A 12641-nucleotide genomic window follows, 5' to 3' on the forward strand; every position below is an offset into this window, starting at 1 on the left:
TCTAGGAGACAGAACGTGTCTCCTTCCTGAGCAGTATGACGGCTGCGTGGTCCCATGGTGTTTATACTTGCATACTATTTTGTACAGATGAACGTGGTACCTTCGGGCGTTTGGAAATTGCTCCCAAGGATGAACCAGACTTGTGGAGGTCTACAGTTTTTTTCTGAGGTCTTGGTTGATTTCCCCATGAAGTCAAGCAGAGGCACTGAGCTTGAAGGTCGGCCTTGAATACATCCACAGATACACCTCCAATTGATTCAACTGATGTCAATTAGTCTATCAGAAGCTTCTAAAGCAATGATGTAATTTTCTGGAATTTTCCAAGCTGTTTAAAGGCACAGTCAACAGTGTATGTAAACTTCTGACCCACTGGAATTGTGATACAGTGAATTATAAGTCAAATAATCTGTCTGTAAACAATTGTTGGAAAAATGACTTGTGTCATGCACAAAGTAGATGTCCTAACCGATTTGCCAAAACTATAGTTTGTTAACAAGAAATTTATGGAGTGGTTGAAAAACGAGTTTTAATGACACTAACCTAAGTGTATGTAAACTTCCGACTTCAACTGTATACACTAACTGTTATCAGCTGTATAAATAGGCATAAATACGGCATTAGGAAAATAATTATGCATAGGAAAAGAATGTGCTCGTCAACGTATCTTGATTTAATTTTACATTAGAACGCAATTAGATTGATTACTAGATCTAATATTTCTTAACTAAATTGAATCGACTGCTTTATGAGAGAGCACGGAAGTAGAGTGATACATCTGAATTAGTGTACAGATGATGTCTGTGCTAAAGAAATAAATCTGAGTCAACAGCATCACAGTGGTCAGGAGGACAGAGCAGCTAGGGTCAGAGCCAATCAGAACAAACAGAGAGAAGAAGAGTGGGAGAGCAAGATTAGTTGTGAGCCCGCCTCCCCTTTCCTTTATTTACTCCCACCTTATTTGACAGGAAACAATTAGCTAAGCCCCCCACCCCTACACACTTTCGCTGTCTCTCTCACACACACACATACACCAGGCTGCTGCGGTACTGGAACACAATGGGGCCCATTGTGGGAGCTGGCAGTGTGTGGCTGCGCCTGGCTGTGTTTGTGTGTGTGTGTGAGAAGGGGGAGAGTGGAGAGACAAAAGGAGCCCATGCCCAAACCTTTAATCAGCTCAGTTAGGGAGGGAGGGATGAAAGCACTGACCTAACCCCCCTCTGCCTCCCTTCCACCTCTCTCCTCACCTCCCTCCCTCTGCCTCTCCCCCTCCACTATCATGCTCCACCATATGCTGACCCCAGCAGCAGGGCAGTTACCGCTGCCAATCAGAAGCCAGAATGTGTGTGAGAGAGCGAGTGAGAGAGGCTGCCCCTACTGCCAGTCTCTTGCTGGCTCACATTCACACACCACTGGACTGGCAGGGCCAATGGTGAAATCGCTTAGTGACTCTCCTCTCTCTCTCTCCGCTTCATCCTCCTCCTCAACCAACATTGTTTCTCCGGCTCCACAATCGGCCATTGACAGATGGAAGTTGGCTGTGGCTCACAGTTACATTTGACTCTACCTTCAGCCTTCCAAACAGCTTGAGAGCAGTCCCTCATCCCCAGCCTCAAGCCAGACAGATCAGATGGGCAAAATAGAGGGAGACGTGTGTGTGTGTGTGTGTAAGGGGGGTGAGTGAGACCGGAGGTTGTTGAATGTTATCAGGGGGCCTCAGCTTGGATGGACCACATGGTCCAACAGCTGTAGAGGGGGTCCTGTAGAGGTGGTAGATGGTCAAGCCCCTGGCCCCAAGGCCAGAGAGGTCAACCTAGCTTTAATCACCCCCAAACATTCACTAACTAAACAGTGTGGTAACAGCTAACCTGTCCTGTGCTGATCTAGCAAACATCTTTACCCCAACCATGACCTTCACTACACTAAAAACATGTCAATCACACAGCCCCCAAATGCACTGGGAGGCAGTGGGAAGGAGGGCTGAGGATCTAGAGGATGTGTGTTGTGTGTGACTGCTGCAGAACAGATCCCCCAACTGGCTGGTTGGTGTGAATGCAAGCGCACAACAAGGTTTCTGTTATGAAAATTTGGCGATGGACAATGTGACTGGGAAGATTTTAATTTACCAGGCATTTGAGGGAGTCTACTACCCACAATGATCAGGATGACAAAAATCACATTTGGATTATGGTTATACATATTATCAGAACATGCAACTCATGCAACTCATGCAATGAAGCAGCCAACAAAACATAATTTAAAAAAATGTTGTGCCAAAATTCAATTTGCAGGAAAACACCATTCTAAACCGCTCGCCTGATAGCGGTTCCATATGTGACAGAGATGAACATCTCTACTACAAACTTAGAAAGAGGGGCAATCTAACCATCCAACAACTAGAATGGGTTGCGAATATGATTACAATCTGCCTCTGGATTCTGGAAAATAAAAGAAAGTTGATATGAAAACCAATAGAATAGGAGAGAAATGGTATAGCGGTGGGTCCAATAGGGAAGTAAATTCAATCGAGGATAATTAGCCTCTTTAAAAAAATGCTGTGTATTGTTTCAAATCACATGCTCGTATGCCTAAACCTATTTGGGAATCCCGCAATTTGGGCAGCGCGCGTGGCAATAGGCGTAGCTCATTACTGAGATGCGGCTGTCAGTGAAAAGCATCTAAAATATGTGTCTTGAGTATAATTTTAAATGTTGAGACAAGAAGGTGAGGGGTGTGTGGTGAAAATGGACTCAAGGTGTCGAAAGCATTCCACAGGGATGCTGGCCCATGATGACTCCAATGCTTCTCACAGTTGTCAAGTTGGCTGGATGTGTCTTGGGTGGTGGACCATTCTTAACGGGAAACTGTTGACCGTGAAAAACCCAAATGAAACTGTTCCAGTACTTGACAAACCGGTGCGCCTGGCACCTACTACCATACTCTGTTCAAAGGCAATTCAATCGTTTGTCTTTCCCATTCACCATACGAATGGTACGCATACACAATCCACATCTCAATTGTCTCATGGCTTAAAAATCCTTCGTTAACCTGTCTCCTCCCATTCATCTGCACTGATTGAAGTGGATATAACAAGCGACGTCACTAAGGAATCATAGCTTTCACCTGGATTCACCGGGTCAGTCTATGTCATGGAAAGAGCAGGCATTTACCGTTCTCAATCTGAGTGGAAATGTTGTTTGCAGAGTTTACAACCTGCAACACTTGTAAGAAACAAGTTTGGGTTTAATTTAATTCATCATTTATGAGATTTGTACATTTGTTCATCTTCTTTTGTTTGGAGTGCTCCATGTGAACAATTAGCATGTGTCTGGTTTCTCTGTCCTGCTCGGAAATGTAGAAAATTCTTTAACATCAATTGCGAATGATAATATATTAAAAACTATAGTTCCTCACAGTAAACTGTGAAAAATCTCTCCAACAATCTCCCCCTCGTTAATCACCAATCCTCGTCGTGAAAGAGCAAGGAGTTCAATGCGCTCATTTCTTTAGCCGCCAATGGATCACGGTGTATCAATGTGTCCATATGGCAGAGGCTGGTAATGTCGTATTAGTTGACTTTTAACTTTGAGATTTTTATAATTTTAATTCACATTTTTGTGATTAACCAGGTGACAATAATTTTAAGAAACGAAAACGTTATTATTTAAATGAAACCTTTCTGAAAATGCGGATCTGAAAAAACTTAACTGGCACGCAGAACGGTAGAAATGTTAGGATAACTTGTAAGCTTCCCAAACTTGAAACTCACGCATGACTATGAAGTCTTCATATAATAATTCCAATGGATGGATTTTGCCTATAGGCTACTTTAGAGTAAGGTAAGACATGAATCGTAATATGAAATAAAGAATACAGGTTTCAAACAATCAAGTATGTTTTCAAAATGCACACTGCCTCCAGCTCACATTGTACAGTGGTGGGTGACCCGCTGATAGCCTGTTGCCTGCAGTAGAATGGTGAGAATGGGCGGCGCGCTTCAATTACCAGTTGAGAAATAAAAATAGTAGTTGACGGTCAAATGTATTTACATTGATTCATTTTGGCCAGCAACAGTTTTATTTACTGGCTTTTCATTTTTATATATATATTTTTAAATCGGCCAAAAGCTGGCAATTGAAGGCTAATGGAAACTCTGACACACACACTGGCTTTGGGAAGTAGCAACGGTGCATTCAAGAAAGTATTCAGACCCCTTCACTTTTTCCAAATGTCCTTATGTTACAGCCTTATTCTAAAATTGTTTTTTCCCCCTCATCAATCTGTGTTTGGACCCCAGGAAGAGTAGCTGTAATGGGGATCCCTAATCAATACAAATACACAATATCCCATAATGACAATGAAAAAAACTGTTTCTTAGAAATCTTTGCAAATGTATGTGAATATATATATATATATAAATATATATATAACAACTGAAATATTACATTTATTCAGACCCTTCACTCAGTACTTTGTTGAAGCACCTTTGGCAACGATTACAGCCTCAAGTCTTCTTGGGTATGACGCTACAAGCGTGGCACACCTTTATGTGGGGAGCTTCTCCTATTCTTCTCTGCAGATCCTCTCAAGCTCTTTCAGGTTGAATGGGGAGCATCGCTGCACAGCTATTTTCAGGTCTCTGTACTTTGCTCCAGTCATCTTTCACCCAAACCGGACTTGTCTCCCAGTCTCTGCCACTGAAAAACATCCCCACAGCATGATGCTGCCAACACCATGCTTCACTGTAGGGATGGTGCCAGGTTTCCTCCAGATGTGACGCTTGGTATTCAGCCAAAATAGTTCAATCTTGGTTTCATCAGACCAGTGAATCTTGTTTTTTTTGTCTTGTCTTGCCTATTACTGAGGAGTGGCTTCCGAGGCTCTCTTGCTCTCTTTCTTCCTCTCTGGCAGTGTTCGCCCAGCAGCTCCATGATGTGCCATGATTCTTAGCACTGCCTGATGCCAGGTACTGTAGCAGCTTTCTGTCATTTGAGTCCACCAGACATTAAGACCAGCAGCAGAAAAACGGGGCCATTTTCTCCCTTTTAAGCACTGATTTCACAGTCATGGCAAATGAGGGATCAGTGAGTGGAGGAGGCAGATGGACGAGCCCCAGGGCCAAGAGGAGGAACTTAGTGTGGAGGAGAGAGAGGGGTCGGCGGGCACGTGCAGGAGAGAAGTACAAGGTGTCAGTGGACGGACGGACGGACGGACGGACAGACAGACAGACAGACGGACAGACAGACAGACAGGGTGGATGGTAGACAGAGAGAGATGTCATGAGCAGATTAGTGGCTGAATTTTTCAGCATGCTTTTACAAAAAGATGGATTTAGAGTTTATTTAGATTTTTGCACAAGGACTTAAACAGCAAATACTCGGGCAAACCAACGACCAGCAAAAGAAGTACAACAGAAACATGAAAACACCATCCAACCTGGAACTGAGTGAGTAACGTTTAGCCTGAAGTTACTTTTAAAGCCAAGAAGAAAAACAAAAATATATTATTGTAATTTATTTCATAAGGACTGAATGCTAAGTTAAGGCTAACAAGCTTGCTAGGACAAAACAGATCCGGCTGCAACTTCAATTATCACTGAGGTGTGAAGTAAGGGTGTCAAAGCCCTTGAGCCCAACAATGAGAATTTCACAGCCTCCCCTTCCCAAATGCAGAGGCCTTTGAGGCCCCCTTCTTCATAGCTTCCCTCTGTGCAGAGGTCATCACAATACAGTAACCCTTGGATGTAAAAACATGAGAAGGCACAGAAAGATATTAAGCTCCTCATGGACAATCCAGAGACATTTTTGGCTAATGTCAACCTGAACAAGTCTGGAACAGTACAGGGCAACCCTATACAGTTTCAGATGGACTTCCACAGAATCAAAGAGGGAGCGCAGCAGGAGAAGCGCTCTCTTGAGGAAGACTCACCCCCCTTCGAGTGAGTCAGACCAGAACTCTTCTTTAAACAACCCCAAAGACAAGCAACCCCAAGCGGAAAGTCAATCTCCCAGCACAGAGCACTACGCCCTCACTGAAATGAAGGATGAATTCACCCAGCTGGAGATAAGGCAGGTGAAGCTGGAACAGCATGGAACAGCAGGTGAACACACTCCAGTCAGCACAGACCCAGACAACAGTCCAGCACAACAACACCCCCTCAACCAGACCTGGAGGGGGAAAAAGAAATGTCTGCACTCTGGACTATGGTGAGACAACTTCAATAGGAGAAAGAGCAGGAGCGGCTGAAGGAGAAGGTGAGAAAGATGACGTCTGACAGAGAACAAACAACTCATTAGACATCTGGCCACCCCCCCAGAGAAGCCAGCAGAACAGCCCACCTCAGAACCTGACCAAAGTCTTGACACCACAACAGCACAGATAGATGAATAAACCCAAGCCCACCCCCAAGTTAAACAATTGAAAGGCAATGCTACCAAATACGAATTGAGTGTATGTAACCTTCTGACCCACTGAGAATGTGATGAAATAAATAAAAGCTGAAATAAATCATTCTCTCTACTATTATTCTGACATTTCACATTCTTAAAATGAAGTGGTAATCCTAACTGACCTAAAACAGGGAATTTATACTCTGATTAAATGTCATAAATTGTGAAAAACTGAGTTTAAATGTATTTGGCTAAGGTGTATGTAAACTTCAGATTTTTACCCAAACACACAGTGTCTAAACTCTGGTGTCCAAACATCCAGCCCCTAGACCTTCTGTCTGAGGACCAACTAGGGTCACCTAGACACATAATAATATACACAGGCACAAACGACCTGAGAGCACAGCAGGAAAGGGTGGTCACAGCACTCAAGGGAGTGATTGAAAAAAACTTCTTCTACTTTCGCCAACGCACAAGTGTTTATCTCCACACTGCTACCACGCAAAGATTTCAACCCTGCTACCAACACGAGTATTTCCCGTGACTGTGCCTCAAAACCAAATGTTTACCTGGTCCACCACGCCAGAGACTAGACTAGACTTGAACAGCCTTTACGACAAGGTCCACCTATAGAAGTCAGCAGTACCCACCTTCGCCAGGACCCTGCCCACACTTACTGGTCTGAGGCCAAACCACACAACTAAAAACATAAGACACTTTATGGAACACAAAGCTTTAACTGAATAAGATGAAAAACTACTCCAGAGCGCTCAAAACCTCAGACTGGGGCGAAGGTTCACCTTCCAACAGGACAACGACCCTAAGCACACAGCCAAGACAACGCAGGAGTGGCTTCGGGACAAGTCTCTGAATATCCTTGAGTGGCCCAGCCAGAGCCCGGACTTGAACCCGATCTAACAGCTTTGGAGAGACTTGAAAATAGCTGTGGAGAGACCTGGAAATAGCTGTGCAGCGATGCTCCCCATCCAACCTAACAGAGCTTGAGATGATCTGCAGAGAAGAATGGGAGAAACTCCTCAAATACAGGTGTGCCAAGCTTGTAGCATCATACCTAAAAAGATTCAAGGCTGTAATCACTGCCAAAAGGTGCTTCAATAAAGTACTGAGTAAAGGGTCTGAAAACGTATGTAAATGTTAGTTATTTTTAAAAATATAACTTCAAAAACCTGTTTTTGCTTTGTCATTATGATGTATTGTGTGTAGCTTGATGAGGAAAAAAAGCTATTTTATCAATTTTAGAATAAGGCTGTAACGTAACATGTGGAAAAAGTCAAGGGGTCTGAATACTTTCCAAATGCACTGAATTTTCCTCAGATTACACAGACCCACAAAAAAATCGAAAACAAATCAAATTTTGATAAACTCCCATATCTATTGGGTGACATACCAGTGTGCCATCACAGCAGCAAAATTTGTGACCTGTTGCCACAAGAAAAGGGCAACCAGTGAAGAACAAACACCACTGTAAATACAACTCTAATTTATTTTATTAATTTTTTTTTTTTAACTTTAACTATTTGCACATCGTTACTTTGGAACTTTTGTGAGTGTAATGTTTACTGTTAATTTGATATAGTTTATTATCTATTTCACTTGCTTTGGCAATGTAAACTTTTTGCACATGCCAATAAAGCCCATTGAAAAGAGAGAGATAGACAGAGACACAGAAAGAGAGAAATACAGGGTGGATGGTAGACTGAGGGAAAGAGGTACAGGGTGGATGGTGGGCAGAGAGAGAGAAAGAGGTTTGATAGTCATGGAAAATGAGGAATCTGTGGGTGAAGGAGGCAGATGATCAAGCCCCTGGGCCAGGACGATATACTTAGTGAGGAGAAGAGAGGGGTCGGCAGGCACGTGCAGGAGGAGAGGAGAAGAGGAGAGATGTACAGGGGTGGATGGTGGATAGAGGTGTCGGTACAGGGTGGATGTTGCACAGACAGCGAGAGTGAGAGAGCGAGTGACACAGAGGTACAGGCTGGATGGTGGACAGAGAGAGAGGTACCATCCACCATCCATCCACCCTGTACCTCTCTCTCTGTCCACCATCCACCCTGTACCTATATTCTCCACACTAAGTATATGGTGGACAGAGAGAGTGGTACATGGTGGACGTTGGACAGAGAGAGAGGTACAGGGTGGATGTTGGACAAAGAGAGAGGTACAGGGTGGATGGTGGACAGAGAGAGAGTACAGGAGGGGACTAAGCACGCACCCCAGAGGGGCCCCAGTGTTGAGGATCAGCGTGGCACATGTGTTGTTGCCTACACTTACCACCTGGGGCGGCCCTTCAGGAAGTCCAGGATCCAGTTGCAGAAGGTGGTGTTTAGTCCCAGGGTCCTTAGCAGTGATGAGCTTCGTGGGCACTATGGTGTTGAACGCTGAGCTGTAGTCAATTAACAGTATTCTTACACAAGTGCGCCTCTTGTCCAGGTGGAAAAGGGCAGTGTGGAGTGTGATTGAGATTGCGTCATCGGTTTGAGCGGTATGCGAATTGGAGTGGGTCTAGGGTTTTGATGTGGGTCATGACCAGCCTTTCAAAGCACTTCATGGCTACCGGCGTGAGTGCTACAGGGCAGTAGTCATTTAGGCAGGTTACCTTTGCTTTCTTGGGCACAGGGACTATGGTGGTCTGCTTGAAACATGTAGGTATTACAGACTCGGCCAGGGAGAGGTTGAAAATGTCAGTGAAGCAACCTGCCAGTTGATCCGCGCATGCTGTGAGTACACTTCCTGGTAATCAGTCTGGCCCCGCGGCCTTGTGTTTAAAGGTCTTGCTCACATCGGCTACGGAGAGCATGATCACAGCCGCCCGGAACAGCAGCTGCTCTCATGCATGCTTTAGTGTTGCTTGCCTCGAAGTGAGCATAAAAAGGCACTTAGCTTGTCTGGTAGGCTCATGGATGGTGGACAAAGAGAGAGAAAGAGACAGGTACAGGGTGGATGGTGGACAGAGAGAGAGAGAGAGAAAGAGGTATGGTGGATGGCGGACGGAGATAGAGGGATAGAGATACAGGGGTGGAAAGAGAGAAGTACAGGGGTGGTGGTAGGTAGGTAGGCAGGCAGGCAGGTAGTTAGGTAGGTGGGCAGGTAGTTAGGTAGGTAGGCAGGTAGGTAGGTAGGTAGGTAGGTAGGTAGGTAGGTAGGTAGGTAGGTAGGTAGGTAGGTAGGTAGGCAGGCAGGCAGGTAGTTAGGTAGGCAGGCAGGTAGGTAGTTAGGCAGGTAGGCGGGCAGGCAGAATCTGGAAGAGAGAAAGACCCTAGTGTTCTTCTACTTTATGATCAGGCTTAATTAGCTGCTCCAGGGGGATTGTGAGGGAACTGACCTACGTCACTCCCTCTCCACACGCTCCAGTTTGCTGCTGTAACTGTTGACTGACTCCAGCAGTTTGACCTGATTTTACAGTTCTCTCTAGGCAAGAACTACCTGATATAAGTCCACTCACAGAGACCAATATATTTAATAAATAGGGATTCAATATGTAATTTTATCAATACTTTATAGGTAAACTGTACAATAGCTTCCCAAGAACTAAAACAGCAGAACATAGGAAATAACCCATCATCCTTAGAGGAAGACAGGAAATTGTTTCATCCAGTGGATTTCACTAATAATGCATTACAATTATAATAATCAATAATGCTGTTTGTTCACATTGTTCTGTGTACAATTACGAGCTGTCGGAGGTGCTCTATCAACACGTAACCACACACACGCACGCACGCACGCACGCACGCACGCACGCACGCACGCACACGCACACACACACACACACACACACACGCGGCTGTGCTCTGCTGCGCTATCAATAGGTAACTAGGTACCGCTCAGTGTCTTAGTGTTGCTGGTCCTCTGGGACAGCTCAATTCCTTCTGCTGCAGCGCTTGCTAAAAGGCATTTAGAGAACAGCTTCCTTTCACAACCTAATGTTAGATGAAAATAGTCTATAGGCCAGGAAAAACCTATACATGGTAACTTCAGCTAACTTTAGCCACCGCTAGCTAAACATCTACGGAACTGATGTAGGCATTTAAGTAACATCAAACTAAATATGGAGCTGATTTCATATGATTTTGACATTTTTATTAAACATGTCCCCATCACTTCCATAGATTTTTAGCTGGCGGTGGCTAAAGTTAGCTGAAGTTAGGTACTGCTCAGTGTCGATAAAAGACAATTATTTACCTTTATTAATAACCTTTTAATTTTATTTAATACTGTGCAGCCGTATTTATCGACCTGGCCAAGGCTTTCGACTCTGTCAATCACTGCATTCTTATCGGCAGACTCAACAGCCTTGATTTCCCAAATGACTGCCTCGCCTGGTTCGCCAACTACTTCTCAGACAGAGATCAGTGCGTGAAATCGGAGGGCCTGTTTTCCGGACCTCTGGCAATCTCTTTGGGGGTGCCACAGGGTTCAATTCTCGGGCCGACTCTCTTCTCTGTATACATCAATGATGTCACTCTTGCTGCTGGTGATTCTCTGATCCACCTCTACGCAGACAATACCATTCTGTATACTTCTGGCCCTTCTTTGGACACTGTGTTAACAAATCCCCAGACGAGCTTCAATGCCATACAACACTCCATCCGTGTCCTCCAACTGCTCTTAAAAGCAAGCAAAACTAAATGCATGCTCTTCAACCCATCGCTGCCTGCACCCGCCTGCCCGTCAAGCATCACGACTCTGGACGGTTCTGACTTAGAATACGTGGGCAACTACAAATACATAGGTGTCTGGTTAGACTGTAAACTCTCCTTCCAGACTCACATTAAGCATCTCCAATCCAAAATTAAATCTAGAATCGGCTTCCCATTTCGCAACAAAGCATCCTTCACTCATGCTGCCAAATATACCCTCGTAAAACTGACTATCCTACCAATCCTTGACTTCGGCGATGCCATTTACAAAATAGCCTCCAACACTCTACTCAGCAAATTGGATGTAGTCTAACACAGTGCCATCCGTTTTGTCACCAAAGCCCCATATACTACCCACCACTGCAACCTGTATGCTCTCGTTGGCTGGCCCTCGCTTCATACTCGTCGCCACACCCATTGGCTCCGGGTCATCTAGGTAAAGCCCCACCTTATCTCAGCTCACTGGTCACCATAGCAGCACCCACCCGTAGCACGCGCTCCAGCAGGTATATTTCACTGGTCACCCCCAAAGCCAATTCCTCCTGTGGCCGCCTTTCCTTACAGTTCTCTGCTAACAATGACTGGAACGAATTGCAAAAATCACTGAAGCTGGAGACTTATATCAAATCAAATGTATTTATATAGCCCTTCGTACATCAGCTGATATCTCAAAGTGCTGTACAGAAACCCAGCCTAAAACCCCAAACAGCAAGCAATGCAGGTGTAGAAGCACGGTGGCTAGGAAAAACTCCCTGGAAAGAAACCAAGAGAGGAACCAGGCTACGAGGGGTGGTGAAATATTTTTTGTTTATAAAAATCTAAGTTTGTAATGGCTGTTTAAAGAACACTGAACCATGAATTACAGTTTCACCCGGCCCATAGACTGTATTCAGGGTGAGGAACCATCTACCATCAAGTTGTAAAATAATGATCTTCTCCTTTAACACGCACGGACCCATGCATGGCTTAAAACATGAATCATTCCTTAAAGAGACTTCAATTAGCTACCAGCTGGAAGACTAGACAAGACTTCTCTATTTCTGAAGGAAAAGAAAAGAAAAGAGAAGGAAAAGAAACAAACAAACAAAAGGAGAGGGGGATGGAGACAGAGAGGCAGATAGAGAAAGACGGAGTCTGGAAAGACATCAGTCGATATTGACAGATTACTGTAATTCTGGCTGTCAGGCCCATCGACCAGTGCAACTCACGCCAATCAATAGCTCAGTCCGGTATCGAACCACACTGTGCTCCGCGCTGTGCGCACGCACACACACACACACACACGAGATTGGACATGGCAGATGAGAATCGCTTTTCACCCCCCTATATTTTGCTTTGTTTTCGAGCATTATTATATATATATTTTTTAAAACAGGGGTTAGAGGGTTGATAGAGTATTTAAAGGGTAGATAGAGAATTTAGAGGTGGGGATTTGGAGCATGTGAGCTTGAGTGGTTGCCAGAGTCACACTTTCCAGGAAGATATAAAATAATAATGACTGAAATGGGGAGAAAATTATAGGTGAAATTACAAATCATTAGCTCGAAGAAAACTGGACTAGAGGGAAAAGTGGTGCTTTTGTACAGATTTGATT

At 44.5% G+C, this 12641-nt stretch overlaps 1 protein-coding gene across 7 annotated transcripts in view; it reads right to left on the reverse strand.

Annotated features, from left to right (window-relative positions):
- Window positions 1–12641, reverse strand: part of LOC118368142 (ral GTPase-activating protein subunit alpha-1-like) — a 119857-nt gene that overhangs the window by 17936 nt on the left and 89280 nt on the right. The gene's annotated exons all lie outside the window — the stretch shown is intronic.

This window comes from Oncorhynchus keta, chromosome 35 (genome assembly GCF_023373465.1).
Source record: "Oncorhynchus keta strain PuntledgeMale-10-30-2019 chromosome 35, Oket_V2, whole genome shotgun sequence".
NCBI lineage: Eukaryota > Metazoa > Chordata > Actinopteri > Salmoniformes > Salmonidae > Oncorhynchus > Oncorhynchus keta.